General features: G+C 49.5%; 3 protein-coding genes across 10 annotated transcripts in view; 1 reads left to right on the top strand and 2 right to left on the bottom strand.

The window, feature by feature from the left end:
• The window catches only part of IHO1 (interactor of HORMAD1 1), a 65,295-nt gene extending 53,636 nt beyond the window's left edge, over positions 1-11,659 (bottom strand). For 3 of the 6 annotated variants that reach the window (XM_050780833.1, XM_050780839.1, XM_050780836.1), the window contains exon 1: positions 10,880-11,659. The gene's annotated coding sequence lies outside the window, so the exon portion shown is untranslated. The other 3 variants (XM_050780837.1, XM_050780834.1, XM_050780835.1) reach the window with 2 other exon arrangements.
• TCTA (T cell leukemia translocation altered) overlaps positions 1-14,400 on the bottom strand; it is a 405,836-nt gene that overhangs the window by 217,992 nt on the left and 173,444 nt on the right. The gene's annotated exons all lie outside the window — the stretch shown is intronic.
• CCDC71 (coiled-coil domain containing 71) overlaps positions 1-14,400 on the top strand; it is a 224,062-nt gene that overhangs the window by 179,352 nt on the left and 30,310 nt on the right. Inside the window, exon 1 of one of the 3 annotated variants that reach the window (XM_050780879.1) lies at positions 12,031-12,051. The exons of the other annotated variants lie outside the window; for them this stretch is intronic. The gene's annotated coding sequence lies outside the window, so the exon portion shown is untranslated. Of the gene's footprint in view, positions 1-12,030; positions 12,052-14,400 lie in introns of those variants that run through there. 3 annotated transcript variants of the gene reach the window in all.

Here is a 14,400-nt window from a genome sequence, read left to right as displayed (position 1 = left end):
GAAACTCTGTCTCTACTAAAAATACAAAAAATTAGCCGAGCGTGGTGACAGGTGCCTGTAATCCCAGCAACTCAGGAGGCTGAGGCAGGAGAATTGCTGGAACTGGGGAGGCGGAGGTTGCAGTGAGCCAAGATCTCTCCACTGCACTCCAGCCTGGGCAACAAGAGCAAAACTCCGTCTCAAAAAAAAAAAAAAAAAAAAAATTTATATAATAGAGATGGGGTCTTACCACATTTCCCAGGCTCGTCTCAAATTCCTAAACTCAAGGGATATGCCTGCTTTAGCTTCCCAAAGTGCTGGGATTACAGGCCTGAGACACCTCACTCAGCCCCTTTTTACTTTTTTTTTTTTTTTTTTTTTTTTTGTAGAGACAGGGTTTCACCGTGTTGACCAGGCACACTTTTTAAGTAGCATACAAAATTGTGTGTGTGTGTGGCCGGGCGCAGTGGCACACGCCTGTAATCCCAGCACTTTGGGAGGCCAAGGCAGGTGGATCACGAGGTCAGGAGATTATCCCGGGTAACACGGTGAAACCCCGTCTCTACTAAAACTACAAAAAAATTAGCCAGGCATGCTGGTGGGCACCTGCAGTCCCAGCTACTCAGGAGGCTGAGGCAGTAGAATGGCGTGAACCCAGGAGGCAGAGCTTGCAGTGAGCCAAGATTGCGCCACTGTACTCCAGCCTGGGAGACAGAGCAAGACTCCCTCTCAAAAAAAAAAAAAAAAAAAAAAAAAAAAAAAATTGTGTGTTTGTGTGTATATGTTCCATTTTTTTTTTTTTTTTTTTTTTTTTTTTTTTTAGACAGAGTTATGCTCTGTCACCCAGGCTCTGTCACCCAGATTGCAATGGTGCAATCTCGGCTCACCGCTACCCCGCCTCTGAGTTCAAGTTTGTGCCTCAGCCTCCCGAGTAGCTGGGATTACAGGGATTACAGGTGTGTGCCACCATGCCCAGCTAATTTTTTGTATTTTTAGTAGAGATGGGGTTTTGCTATGTTGGCCAGGCTTGTATCAAACTCCTGGCTTCAAGTGATCCGCTGAGGCAGGAGAATCGCTTGAACCCGGGAGGCGGAGGTTGCAGTGAGCCGAGATTGTGCCACTGCACTCCAGCCTGGGCAATCGAGTGAGACTCCACCTCAAAAAAAAAAAAAAAATTAGCAGGGTGTGGTGGCACAAGCCTATAGTCTCACCTACTTGGGAGGCTGAGATGGGAGGATCATTTGAGCCCAGGAGGTCAAGGCTGTAGTGAGCTAAGATTGTGCCACTGTTCTAGCTTGGGTGACAGAGAAAAAAAAATCTCAAAAAATTATCTCTCAAACTATGTCAAAAATTTTTTAAAAATTTATTTATTTTTTTTTTTTGAGACAAAGTCTCGCTCTGTTGCCCAGACTGGAGTGCAGTGGCACGATCTCAGCTCACTGCAAGCTCCGCCTCCCGGGTTCACGCCATTCTCCTGCCTCAGCCTCCCGAGTAGCTGGGACTACAGGCGCCTGCCACCACACCCGGCTAAATTTTGTTTTTGTATTTTTAGTAGAGACGGGGTTTCACCGTGTTAGCCAGGATGGTCTCGATCTCCTGACCTCGTGATCCGCCCGCGTCGGCCTCCCAAAGTGCTGGAATTACAGGCCTTGTGAGCCACCGCACCCAGCCAGAAAATAATTTAAATAAATTTAAATAAACAAACAAGCTAGACATGGTGACATACACCTGTAGTCTCAGCTACTCGGGAGGCTGAGGCGGCAGGATCACTTGAGCCCAGGAGTTCAAGGCTTCAGTAAACTATGATCCCAAAACTTCACTCCAGTCCAGGCAACAAAGCAAGACCCTGTCTCTCAAAAAAAAAAAAAAAAGAGAGAAAAGAAAAGAAAAACCTCAACAGAAAGAAAAAAATGCTCTGAGAACACAGGGCTGGCTGATGCATGATCTAGTTTCAACATGAAACAAGGTAATAACATAACCAGTCATCAAGTAACAAACTAAAGCAGATGAGCTTTGCTTTTCCTACCCCCTTTCATCTGTCCACCTGTATTCCACACATTTTTTGTCAGAGGCATTTTTTTTTTTCTTTTTTTGAGACAGAGTGTTGCTCCGTCACCCATGGTGGAGTGCAATGGCACAATCTCGGCTCACTGAAACCTTTGCCTCCTGGATTCAAGTGATTCTCCTGCCTCAGCCTCCCGAGTAGTTGGGATTACAGGCATCTGCCAGCACATCTGGCTAATTTTTGTAGTTTTAGTAAAGATGGGGTTTCACCATGTTGGTCAGGCTGGTCTTGAACTCCTGACCTCAGGTGATCCACCCACCTTGGCCTCCCAAAGTACTGAGATGACAGGTGTGAGCCACTGCGCCCAGCGTGTCAGAGGCATTTGAACCAGAGCAACTCTATCTTGAATAAGAGCTAGGGAAAATGAAGCTGGGACCTGAGCTGCATTCTCAGGAGGTTAGTCATTCTTAGTCACAGGATGAGACAGGTCAGCAACGATACAGGTCACAAAGGCCCTGCTCATCACAAAGAATGCATTAAGTAGCTGGCCAAAATTTGACAAATCCAAGATGGCAATTAAAGTGACCTCTGGGCCCGGCACAGTGGTCATACCTGTAATCCCAGCACTTTGGGAGGCCAAGGTGGGTGGATCACTTGAAGTCAGGAGTTCGAAACCAGCCTGGCCAACATGGTGAAACCCCGTCTCTATTAAAAACACAAAAATGAGGCCAGGCGCCAGAGGCTCACGCCTGTAATCCCAGCAATTTGGGGGGCCGAGACGGGTGGATCAAGAGGTCAGGAGATCTAGACCATCCTGACTAACATGGTGAAACCCCGTCTCTACCAAAAATACAAAAAATTAGCCGGGCATGGTGGCGGGCGCCTGTAGTCCTAACTACTTGGGAGGCCGAGGCAGGAGAATGGTGGGAACCTGGGAGGCAGAGCTTGCAGTGAGCCAAGATCGTACCACTGCACTCCAGCCTGGGCGACAGAGCGAGACTCCATGGAAGGAAGGAAGGGAAGGAAGGAAAGGAAGGAAGGGAGGAAGGAAAGGAGGCAGAGAGGGAGGGAGGGAGGGAGGGAGGAAGGAAGGAAGGAAGGAAGGGAAAGGAAAGGAGAAAAGGAAGGAAAAAGAGAGAAAGAGAAAGAAAGGAAAGAAAGAGGAAGGAAGGAAGGAGAAAGGGAGAAAAAGAGAAAGAAAGAAAAGAAAGAAAAGAAAGAAAGATAGATTAGCCGGACGTGGTCGCACGTGCCTGTAGTCCCAGCTACTCAGGAGGCTGAGGCAAGCGAATCGCTTGAACCCAGGAGGCAGAGGTGGCAGTGAGCTGAGATTGCACCACCACTGCACTCCAGCCTGGGCGACAGAGCGAGACTCCATCTCACAAAAAAAAAAAAAAAAAAAAAAAAGGCCGGGCGCGGTGGCTCAAGCCTGTAATCCTAGCACTTTGGGAGGCCGAGACGGGTGGATCACGAGGTCAGGAAATCTAGACCATCCTGGCGAACACCGTGAAACCCCGTCTCTACTAAAAAATACAAAAAACTAGCCGGGCGAGGTGGCGGGCGCCTGTAGTCCCAGCTACTCGGGAGGCTGAGGCAGGAGAATGGCGTCAACCTGGGAGGCGGAGCTTGCAGTGAGCTAGGATCCGGCCACTGCACTCCAGCCCAGGCTACAGAGCGAGACTCCGTCTCAAAAAAAAAAAAAAAAAAATATATATATATATATATATATATTTGACCAGGTGTGGTGGCTCACTCCTGTAATCCCAGCTACTCAGGAGGCCGAGGCAGGAGAAAACCTTGAACCAGGAGGTGGAGGTTGCAATGAGCGGAGATCGTGCTACTGTACTCCACACTCCAGCCTTTGTAACAGAGCAAACTCTGTCTTAAAAAAAAAAAATTGGCCGGGCGCGGTGGCTCAAGCCTGTAATCCCAGCACTTTGGGAGGCCGAGACGGGCGGATCACGAGGTCAGGAGATCGAGACCATCCTAGCTAACACGGTGAAACCCCGTCTCTACTAAAAAATACAAAAAAATAGCCGGGCGAGGTGGCGGGCGCCTGTAGTCCCAGCTACTTGGGAGGCTGAGGCAGGAGAATGGCGCAAACCCGGGAGGTGGAGCTTGCAGTGAGCTGAGATCCAGCCACTGCACTCCAGCCTGGGCGACAGAGCCAGACTCCGTCTCAAAAAAAAAAAAAAAAAAAAAAAAAAAAATTACGGCCAGGCATAGTGGTTCATGCCTGTAATCCCAGCACTTGAGATCAGCAATTCGAGACCAGCCTGGTCAACATGGCGGAACCCCATCTCTACTAAAGATATACAAAAATTAGCCGGGCATGTTGGCACGCGCCTGTAATCTCAGCTACTCAGGAGGCTGAGGTGGGAGAATCGCTTGAAACCAGGAGGCGAGGTTGCAGTGAGCAGAGATCGCACCACTGCACTCCAGCCTGAGTGACAGAATATCAAAAAAAAAAAAAAAAGTGACCTCTGGTCATCCTCACCACATGTCATAGCTAATTATAACGCATTAGCATGCTAAAAGACACTCCAGCCAGCACTATGACAGTTTACAAATGTCATGGCAACATCCAGAAGTTACCCTATATGGTCTAAAAGGAAGAGGAAATCTGTTCTTGGAAATCTCCACCCCTTTCCCAGAAACTTGATGAATAATCCACCCCTCATTTAGCATATGATCAAGAAATAACCATAAAAATAGCCAACCAGCAGCTTTTGGGGCTGCTCTATGGAGTAGCCATTCCTTTAGTTCTTTTTATTTTATTTATTTTTTTGAGACGGAGTCTCGCTGTGTCGCGCAAGCTGGCGTGCAATGGCGCGATCTCAGCTCACTGCAACCTCTGTTTTCCGGGTTCAAGTGATTCTTCTGCCTCAGCCTCCTGAGTAACTGGGACTACAGGCACCTGCCACCACGCCCGGCTAATATTTTGTATCTTTTTTTTAGTAGAGACAGGGTTTCACCATATTGGCCAGGCTGGTCTTCAACTCCTGACCTTGTGATCTGCCTACCTTGGCCTCCCAAAGTGCTGGGATTACAGGCGTGAGCCACCGCGCCCGGCTCAGTTCTTGACTTTCTTGATAAACTTGCTTTCACTCTACTCTGTAGACTTGCTCCTAATTTTCTTGTGAGAGATCCAAGAACCCTTTCTTGGAGTCTGGATTGGGACCCCTTTCTGGTAACATCTTCCCCAAAAAAGCATAATTTCTTTTTTTCTTTTTTTTTTTTTTTTTTTTTTTTTGTTGAGACAGAGTCTTGCTTTGTCGCCCAGACTGGAGTGCAGTGGCCGGATCTCTGCTCACTGCAAGCTCCGCCTCCCAGGTTCACGCCATTCTCCTGCCTCAGCCTCCCGAGTAGCTGGGACTACAGATGCCCACCACCTCGCCCAGCTATGTTTTTGTATTTTTTTTAGTAGAGACGGGGTTTCACCGTGTTAGCCAGGATGGTCTCGATCTCCTGACCTTGTGATCCGCCCGTCTCGGCCTCCCAAAGTGCTGGGATTACAGGCTTGAGCCACCGCGCCCGGCCAAAAAGCATAATTTCATCTGTGTTACTTTCCTCCATAAACTCTCAGAAAAAGCCCCTTTCAGATTATAGCTCTTCATCACCAAAATTCTTTCAGAAGGAAAGTATAAAATTTTGGGGTGATCCCTTCACACAACTAGTAATCATTAACCTCAGTTAAGGGAACTACAGTTGTCCCTCTGCATATGTTGGGGATTGGTTCCAGGACACAGCCCGATCCCAACAATATACCAAAATCTACACACACTCAAGTCCAGAAGCCAGCCCTGCAGAACTAGCATATATGAAAAACTGGGCATCCGTATATGCAGCTTTCACATGCTGAATCCACATAGCTGAATGCTATAGTTTAAATGTCCCCTCCAAAAACTTATGTTGAAATTTAATTACCGTTGTGATAGTATTAAGAGGCAGCATTGTTAAGAGGTGATTAGGCCATGAGTACTCCAGCCTCATGAATAGATTAATGTAAGTGGGTAAACTGGAGTGCATTCAGAAGTGAATTCATTATCACTAGAGTGGGTTGCTATAAAAGTGAGCTCCAGATACTGGTACCTTGATATTGAAGTTTCCAGCCTCAAAAACTGTGAGAAATAAATTTATGTAAGTCACCTAGCTGTGGTATTCAGTTATAGCAACACAAAATGGACCAAGACAATGTTCAAAGCCAAGATCCTCATAATTTCCCCTAAACACTCTCCTCCTGTGGTCTTCCCGTTTTATTTAAGGACGATTTCATCTTCCAGGTGCTTAGGCCAAAATCTAAGTCCTCCTCAATTCCCTTTTCTTAGTCTCACATCCAGTCTATCAGCAAATACTAAACTAATTCCTTCAAAATATATCTAGAATTTGACCACTTCTCACTCCCTCCTTTCTGGCAACTGGAGGGTTGCCAGATAAAATAGAATACCAAGTAAAATTTGAATTTCCCAATGTTAGATGAGACATACAAAAAATATTGTTTACCTGAAATTCAAATTTAACTGGGTGTCCTGTATTTTTATTTGCTAAATGTGGCAACCCTACTCCACTGCCACCAGCCTGGATTATTGCAATGGCCTCCTAACCACTCTCCCTGATTTCACCCTTGTCCCATGTCAGTCTCTTCCCTACAAAGCAGTCAGAGTTACAGTAACCCTAAGTCAGATCACATCCTCCCTCTACTCAAATCCTCCACTGCTCTTACCCTACTCAAAATAAAAGCCAGAATTCTCTATGATTATCTACAGGGGCATCTGTAATCTCCCCATAGCCCTCCACCATTCCCATCTATACCCTGTTGCATGCCTCTTACGGGGCTCCTCACTGTTGTTCTCCCTTGCTGGGCACAAGCAGTTTCATGTCGCTTTTGCACGCTGCACCCTCATTTTGGTGCACTCCTCCCTCAGATATCAGCATGACAGACAACTCCATCTCCTTCAAATTACTTATTCAAACTTATAACCTCTAGACCAGGCATGGTGGCTCACACCTGTAATTCTAGCACTTTGCAAGGGCGAGGCAGGACGATTGTCTGAGCTCCGGAGTTCGAGACTCACCTGGGCAACATGGTGAAATCCCATCTCTACTAAAAAAAATACAAAAAATTAGCTGGACGTGGTGGCGCACACCTGTAGTTCCAGCTACTTGGAAGGCTGAGGCAGGAGAATCGCTTGAACCCAGGAGGCGGAGGTTGCAGTGGGCCGAGACTGCGCCATTGCACTCTAGCCTGGGTGAGAGAGCAAGACCCTGTCTGAAAAAAATAAAAATAAAAATAACTGGCTGGGCGTGGTGGCTCACGCCTGTAATCCCAGCACTTTGGGAAGCTTATGTGGATGGATCATGAGGTCAGGAGATTGAGACCATCCTGACTAACACAGTGAAACCCCATCTCTACTAAAAATACAAATATATATGTGTGTGTGTATATACATATATATATATACACACACACACACACAAAAATTAGCTGGGCATAGTGGTGGGGCGCCTGTGGTCCCAGCTACTTGGGAGGCTGAGGCAGGAGAATGGCGCGAACCCAGGAGGCGGAGCTTGCAGTGAGCGGAGATTGCGCCACTGCACTCCAGCCTGGGCGACAGAGCGAGACTCTTATCTCAAAAAAAAAAAAAATGGCCGGGCACGGTGGCTCAAGCCTGTAATCCCAGCACTTTGGGAGGCCGAGACGGGTGGATCACAAGGTCAGGAGATCGAGACCATCCTGGCTAACACGGTGAAACCCCGTCTCTACTAAAAAAAATACAAAAAAACTAGCCGGGCGAGGTGGCGGGCGCCTGTAGTCCCAGCTACTCGGGAGGCTGAGGCAGGAGAATGGCGTAAACCTGGGAGGCGGAGCTTGCAGTGAGCTGAGATCCGGCCACTGCACTCCAGCCCGGGCTACAGAGCGAGACTCCGCCTCAAAAAAAAAAAAAAAAAAAAAAAAAAAAAAAAAAAAAAAATTAAGAAAAAGTAACCTCTTGCCAATCACTATGGCTCTCCTGTGCTTTTTTCTCTGCCACACATCATCATCATTCTAATACACTATATATTCTGTTAACTTGTGTTTTCTGTCTCTACAGATATCCACGTTTACTAGAATGTAATATTAAGCTCTTCTGAGGACAAGAATTTTTGCTTTATTTACTACTATAGCCCTAGAACCTGAAAATCATTCCTGGAACATAATAGCTCAGAAAACATTTATTGTTTAATGAGTTAAAAACTTGAGAACTAAATTACAACTAGATTTTGTGGAGCAAAATATGCCAACTAGTCATAAATTTAAAATATATGATTTTCTTTCCTTTTGAGATGGGGCTTCACTCTATTAACCAGGTTGGAGTGCAGTGTTGCGATCTTGGCTCACCACAACCTCCACGTACCAGGCTCAAGCAATCTTCCCACCTCAGACTCCTGAGTAGCTTGGACACAGGCACACGCCATCATACCTGGCTAATTTTTCATATTTTTGGTAGAGACAGAGTTTTACCATATTGCTCAGGCAGGTCTCACACTCCTGAACTCAAGTGATTCACTCGCCTCGACCTCCCAAAGTGCTGGGATTTACAGGCATAAGCCACCACACCCGGCCCAATTTTCTTTGAGACGGAGTCTCGCTTTGTCGACCAGCCTAGAGTGGAGTGACATGATCTCAGCTCACTGCAACCTCCATCCGCCAGGTTCAAGTGATTCTCCTGCCTCAGCCCACCAAGTAGCTGGGATTACAGGTGTGTGCTACCACACCTGGCTAATTTTTGTATTTTTAGTAGAGACAGGGTTTTACCATGTTGGCCAGGCTGGTCTTGAACTTCTGACCTCAGATGATCCACCCGCCTTGGCCTCCCAAAGTGCTGGGATTACAGGTGTGAACCACCACGCCCGGCCAATCCAGCCCAATTTTTTTTTTTTTTGAGACAGAGTCTTGGTCTGTCGCCCAGGCTGGAGTGCAGTGGCCGGATCTCAGCTCACTGGAAGCTCCGCCTCCCGGGTTCCCGCCATTCTCCTGCCTCAGCCTCCCGAGTAGCTGGGACTACAGGCGCCCGCCACCTCGCCCGGCTAATTTTTTGTATTTTTTTAGTAGAGACGGGGTTTCACCGTGTTAGCCAGGATGGTCTCGATCTCCTGACCTTGTGAACCGCCCGCCTCGGCCTCCCAAAGTGCTGGGATTACAGGCTTGAGCCACCGCGCCCGGCCCCCAATTTTTTTAAATTGTAGTAAGCGGCCGGGTGCAGTGACTGAAGCCTGTAATCCCAGCACTTAGGGAGGCCGAGGCAGGCGGATCACGAAGTCGAGAGCTCAAGACCATCTTGGCTAACACAGTGAAACCCCGTTTCTACTAAAAATACAAAAAATTAGCTGGGCGTGGTGGCATGCATGCCCTTGTGATCCCAGCTACTCGGGAGGCTGAGGCAGGAGAATGGCGCGAACCTGGGAGGTGGAGCTTGCAGTGAGCGGAGATGGTGCCACTGCACTCTAGGCTGGGCAACAAAGCGAGACTCCGTCTCAAAAAAAAAACAAAAAACAACAACAAATATGGTAAGTACACCCTTATTCTCAATATGTCTAAGAACCAGCTGGGGCTTAATGTACTCAAATTCAGGTTCTTTTGTGCATGTATTTATCTCCACGCTACCTGTATAGGCTTTTAAATTCCCAAAGGATGGAAATCCCATCTCCCTAAAGCTCTCTTTGAAGATACTAGTAAGAGGTATTCATTATAAGGTGGAACACCGGTCATTCCAAGGTAAATGAAAACTGAAATACACAGATTAAAAACTTTCACCTCTCACTCACTTTCCTATTAAAGGAAGCATAAAAGGGGAGAAAAAGTTGAGTGCATAGAAGGAATGGAACTGCGTACAAGGGAAGGGCCCTGGCAGGGTGGGTAACAAGGGAGGAACACGTGAGGGGGAGAGAATCACCCCCAGTGGCATGGACTACCCCATCTGACCAATCTTTTCTAATTTTTTTTTTTTTTTTTTTTGAGACTGAGTCTTGCTCTGTCGCCCAGGCTGGAGTGCAGTGGCGCGGTCTCGGCTCACTGCCACCTCCGCCTCCCGGGTTCTAGTGATTCTCCTGCCTCAGCCTCCCAAGTAGCTGGGATTACAGGCATGCGCCACCACGCCCGGCTAATTTTTGTATTTTTGGTAGAGACGGGGTTTCGCCATGTTGGCCAGGCTGGTCTCGAGCTCCTGACCTCAGGAGATCCACCTGCCTCAGCCTCCCAAAGCGTGGCGTGAGCCTTCGCCGACGGCCTACTGCAAGAATCTTGAGGCTGCGATATGAGGCCCTCCAGGTGCCCCTCCCATTCCTCCACTGCAGAAAGTTCTAGCAGAATAAAGCAGGTCTCTTACTCAGACGTCAGGCCCCCTGTGGCCCCCGCCAGGCCCGCATCAAACACCAATGGCCGGCAGTCCTCTCTAATTTTCCGCCTCTTCTCTACCTGGAGACACGCTCTGAGCTCTTAGACCAAATCCTTCTCATGTCTTTCCAGAGACCTCACAGGGTTTTCCCTACTCATAATCAAAGAGAAATCCCAGCGGGCTTCTCTGGGTTTCCGCTCACTCTGGCCCCTCCCCCCCCGGGCCGACGCGGTCTCACTCAACTCCAGGCGGGAATCTGGACAGGAGGTCGCAGAACCCTGTGAATCGAATGAAAACTGTTCTCCAAAGATAAGCGCGGAAGTGAAGCCTCCTTCAAGAGCCAGAGCTGCCATCGCCATTCGGAAAGAAACGGCAGGGGAGGGACTATAAGACCAACGTCCCGGGAAAGCCCGGGAGGACCCCTGGAATCCTGAACCCAGACCCACGGCCCCATCCGGCTTCTCAGCCCCTCCCCCCGCCTTCCCCCAGCCCACCCTACCCAAACCCCTCCTGTCCCCACCTCTTGCTGCTGGCGCGCGCCCGACCTGGGGCTGCCCTGACGTGGCTTCGAGGTGGCCGCGTCCAGCGGCAGCTGCCACAGCACGCGCGGCCCCGCCCCCAGGTCCTCTTCTGACCAATAGGGATTCCGTCCCGTCCCAGGGCCCCGCCCCGCCAAGACAGGCAGCTAACGGTTTTAACTGTCCTAATGGCAGCACGCGCGGCCCCGCCCCCGGTGTCTCGACCAACTGGGATTCCGTCCCTTCCCCGGGGCCCCGCCCACGCCGCGACAGGCAGTTAACGGTTTTAACCGTCCTAATGGTCTCAAATGCGCTGATCGTGGGCCCCGCCAAGCCACCTGCCTGGTGCCACACCGCCGCATGCCACACCCAGCCCACATGCACCCCATGCAACGTTCCCTCACACCCCCACACTGACACCGGAATGGCCACCCTCGGCCCACCTGGCGTGCAGACCTGCTCACTTGTCGCTCGATCTACACCCCATTGTGTATGACCAGAACAAGGAGGCCCTGGTCCCCAAGAATGGCGAGGCGCCACCTGTGAGGACAGCATGTGGGGTGGACCTGGTGGCCAGGGGCCAGAGCACGGATGATGCTCGGGTGGTCTGAGCAAGGGCAGGACAGGAGGAGCAGCTGGGACGAGAGGCGCTGTGGGCAGATGGGGACATCGAACGGGGCCCCTGGAGGAGAGAGAAAAGAGGCAAGAAATCGTCTGAGGTTCCTGGCCCGCCGGATGCCGAAGTGGCCTGAGGGCAGGGACAGTGGGGGTAGGCAGGAAGGATCTATGAAACTCTGCCTCTGGTGCTTATTAGATGACTTTGAAAGCAAAAAACATGCTTGAGACCAGTCTGGGCAGCATGGCGAAACCCCAGCTCTACAAAAAAATTAGTCCGGCGGGGTGACACGTGCCTATGGTCCCAGCTACTCAGAGGCTGAAGCGGGAGGATCGCTTGAACCCGGGAGGTAGAGGCTGCAGTGAGCCGAGATCGCGCCACTACACTCCAGCCTGGGCGACAGAATGAGACCCTGTCTCAAAAAACAGGATGCGATCACCAATGGAGTATAAATGGAAAAGAGATTGGATTGAGCCCCAGGACACACCAGTTTAGAGGCCTTTGGAGATGAAGGAAAAGCAGCCAAGGAGTTGGAGCAAGCCTGGTCGGGAGACGGGGAAAGAATACCATGAGAATGAGGCATTCTGGAAGGCACCTGGAACTGCGTCAAAGACGAGGCAGAGATCAGCTATGACAAATGCTGCGGATGTGTTCAGGAAAGACAAAGACTGGTTAGAATTAACGTTGGGTGACCTTGGTAGGAGCAGTTACAGTGATATAGTGACAATAAAAACCTGATTTGTGTTTGGATTCAAAAAATCAGGAGGAGAGATTTGGCATATCCATACAATGGAAAACTACTAAGCAATAAAAAGGAATGAACAATGGATACAACAACATGAATAAATTTCAAAATAATTATGTTGAGTGAAGGCCAAACACAAAAGAACACATACTGTAGGATACCATTTACATAAAATTCGAGAAAATGCAAATTAATCTATAGTGACAGAAAGCAGAGGTGTGGCGTTGCCTGAGGCAAATGAGTGCCATAAGGAAAGATTGCGACTAGGCAGAAGGAAACTTGGGGTGATGGACGTATTTACTATCTTCTTTTTTTTTTTTTTTTTTTTTTGAGACGGAGTTTCACTCTCGTTGCCGAGGCTGTATTTATCTCCATGCTACCTGTACAGGCTTTTAAATTCCCCGAGGATGGAAATCCCATCTCCCTAAAGCTCTCCTTGAAGACGCTAGTACAGCATCTTTTGAACCTGGGAGGCTGAGGTTGCAGTGAGCCGAGATCGTGCCACTGCACTCCAGCCTGGGCAAAAGAGCGAGACTCCCTCTCAAAAAAAAAAAAAAAAAAAAAAAAAGTAAAAACGTGGCCAGGCGCAGTGGCTCACGCCTGTAATCCCAGCACTCTGGGAGGCCGAGGCGGGCGGATCATGAGGTCAGGAGAGAGATGGAGACCATCCTGGCTAACACGGTGAAATCCCGTCTCCACTGAAAATACAAAAAATTAGCCGGGCATGGTGGTGGGCGCCTGTAGTCCCAGCGACTCAGGAGGCTGAGGCAGGAGAATGGAGTGAACCCCAGGAGGATCGCTTGAACCTGGGACGCGGAGGTTGCAGTAAGCCGAGATCTCGCCACCGCACTCCAGCCCGGGAGACAAAGCGAGACTCCATCTCAAAAAAAAAAAAAAGAATACGAGGCATTAGCCAGGTGTGGTGGCGCACGGCTGTAATCCCAGCTACTTGGGAGGCTGAGGTACGAGAATCACTTGAACCCAGGAGGTGGAGGTTGCAGTGAGCAGAGATCATGCCATTGCACTCCAGCCTGGGCGACAGAGCAAGACTTCACCTCAAAAAAAAAAAAAAAAAGGCCGGGCGCGGTGGCTCAAGCCTGTAATCCCAGCACTTTGGGAGACCGAGGCGGGTGAATCACAAGGTCAGGAGATTGAGACCATCCTGGCTAACACGGTGAAACCCCATCTCTACTAAAAATACCAAAATTAGCCAGGCATGGTGGCGGGCGCCTGTAGTCCCAGCTGCTCGGGAGGCTGAGGCAGGAGAATGCCGTGAACCTGAGGTGGAGTCTAGTGAGCCGAGACCGTGCCACTGCACTCCAGCCTGGGCGACAGAGCGAGACTCCGTCTAAAAAAAAAAAAAAAAGTAAGGCCGGACGCGGTGGCTCAAGCCTGTAATCCCAGCACTTTGGGAGGCCGAGACGGGCGGATCACAAGGTCAGGAGATCGAGACCATCCTGGCTAACCCGGTGAAACCCCGTCTCTACTAAAAACTACAAAAAAACTAGCAGGGCGAGGTGGCGGGTGCCTGTAGTCCCAGCTACTCGGGAGGCTGAGGCAGGAGAATGGCGTAAACCCGGGAGGCAGAGCTTGCAGTGAGCTGAGATCCGGCCACTGGACTCCAGCCTGGGCGACAGAGCGAGACTCTGTCTCAAAAAAAAAAAAAAGTAAAAGCTTTACAGACAGAGTTCAAGCTCCATTCTGTCCTCCCTGATACCGTTCCCCTTGCTCCCCTCCCCAGGTGATTCCTTTTCTTTTCCTGCCATTCTTCTGCCTTAGCCTCCTGAGGAGCTGGGACTACAGGTGCCCGCTACCACACCCAGCTAATTTCTTTTTGTATTTTTAGCAGAAACGGGGTTTCACCGTGTTAGCCAGGATGGTCTTGATCTCCTGACCTTGTTATCTGCCGCCTCGGCCTCTCAAAGTGCTGGGATTACAGGTGTGAACCACTGCACCCGGCCGCCAGTCGATTTATATCCTATATTTGTTTCCCATCATTCCTATGCATGCTTTTTTTTTTCTTTTTTTTTGAGATGGAGTCTTGCTCTGTCACTTAGGCTGGAGTGGAATGGCATGATCTCGGCTCACTGCAACCTCCGCCTTCCGGGTTCAAGCGATTCTCCTGCCTCAGCCTCCCGAATAGCTGGAACTACAGGTGTGTG

This window comes from Macaca thibetana, chromosome 2, assembly GCF_024542745.1.
Source record: "Macaca thibetana thibetana isolate TM-01 chromosome 2, ASM2454274v1, whole genome shotgun sequence".
NCBI classification, from domain to species: Eukaryota; Metazoa; Chordata; class Mammalia; order Primates; family Cercopithecidae; genus Macaca; species Macaca thibetana.
Note: the sequence above shows the minus strand (reverse complement) of the source record. Positions and strands in the feature narration are given on the sequence as shown.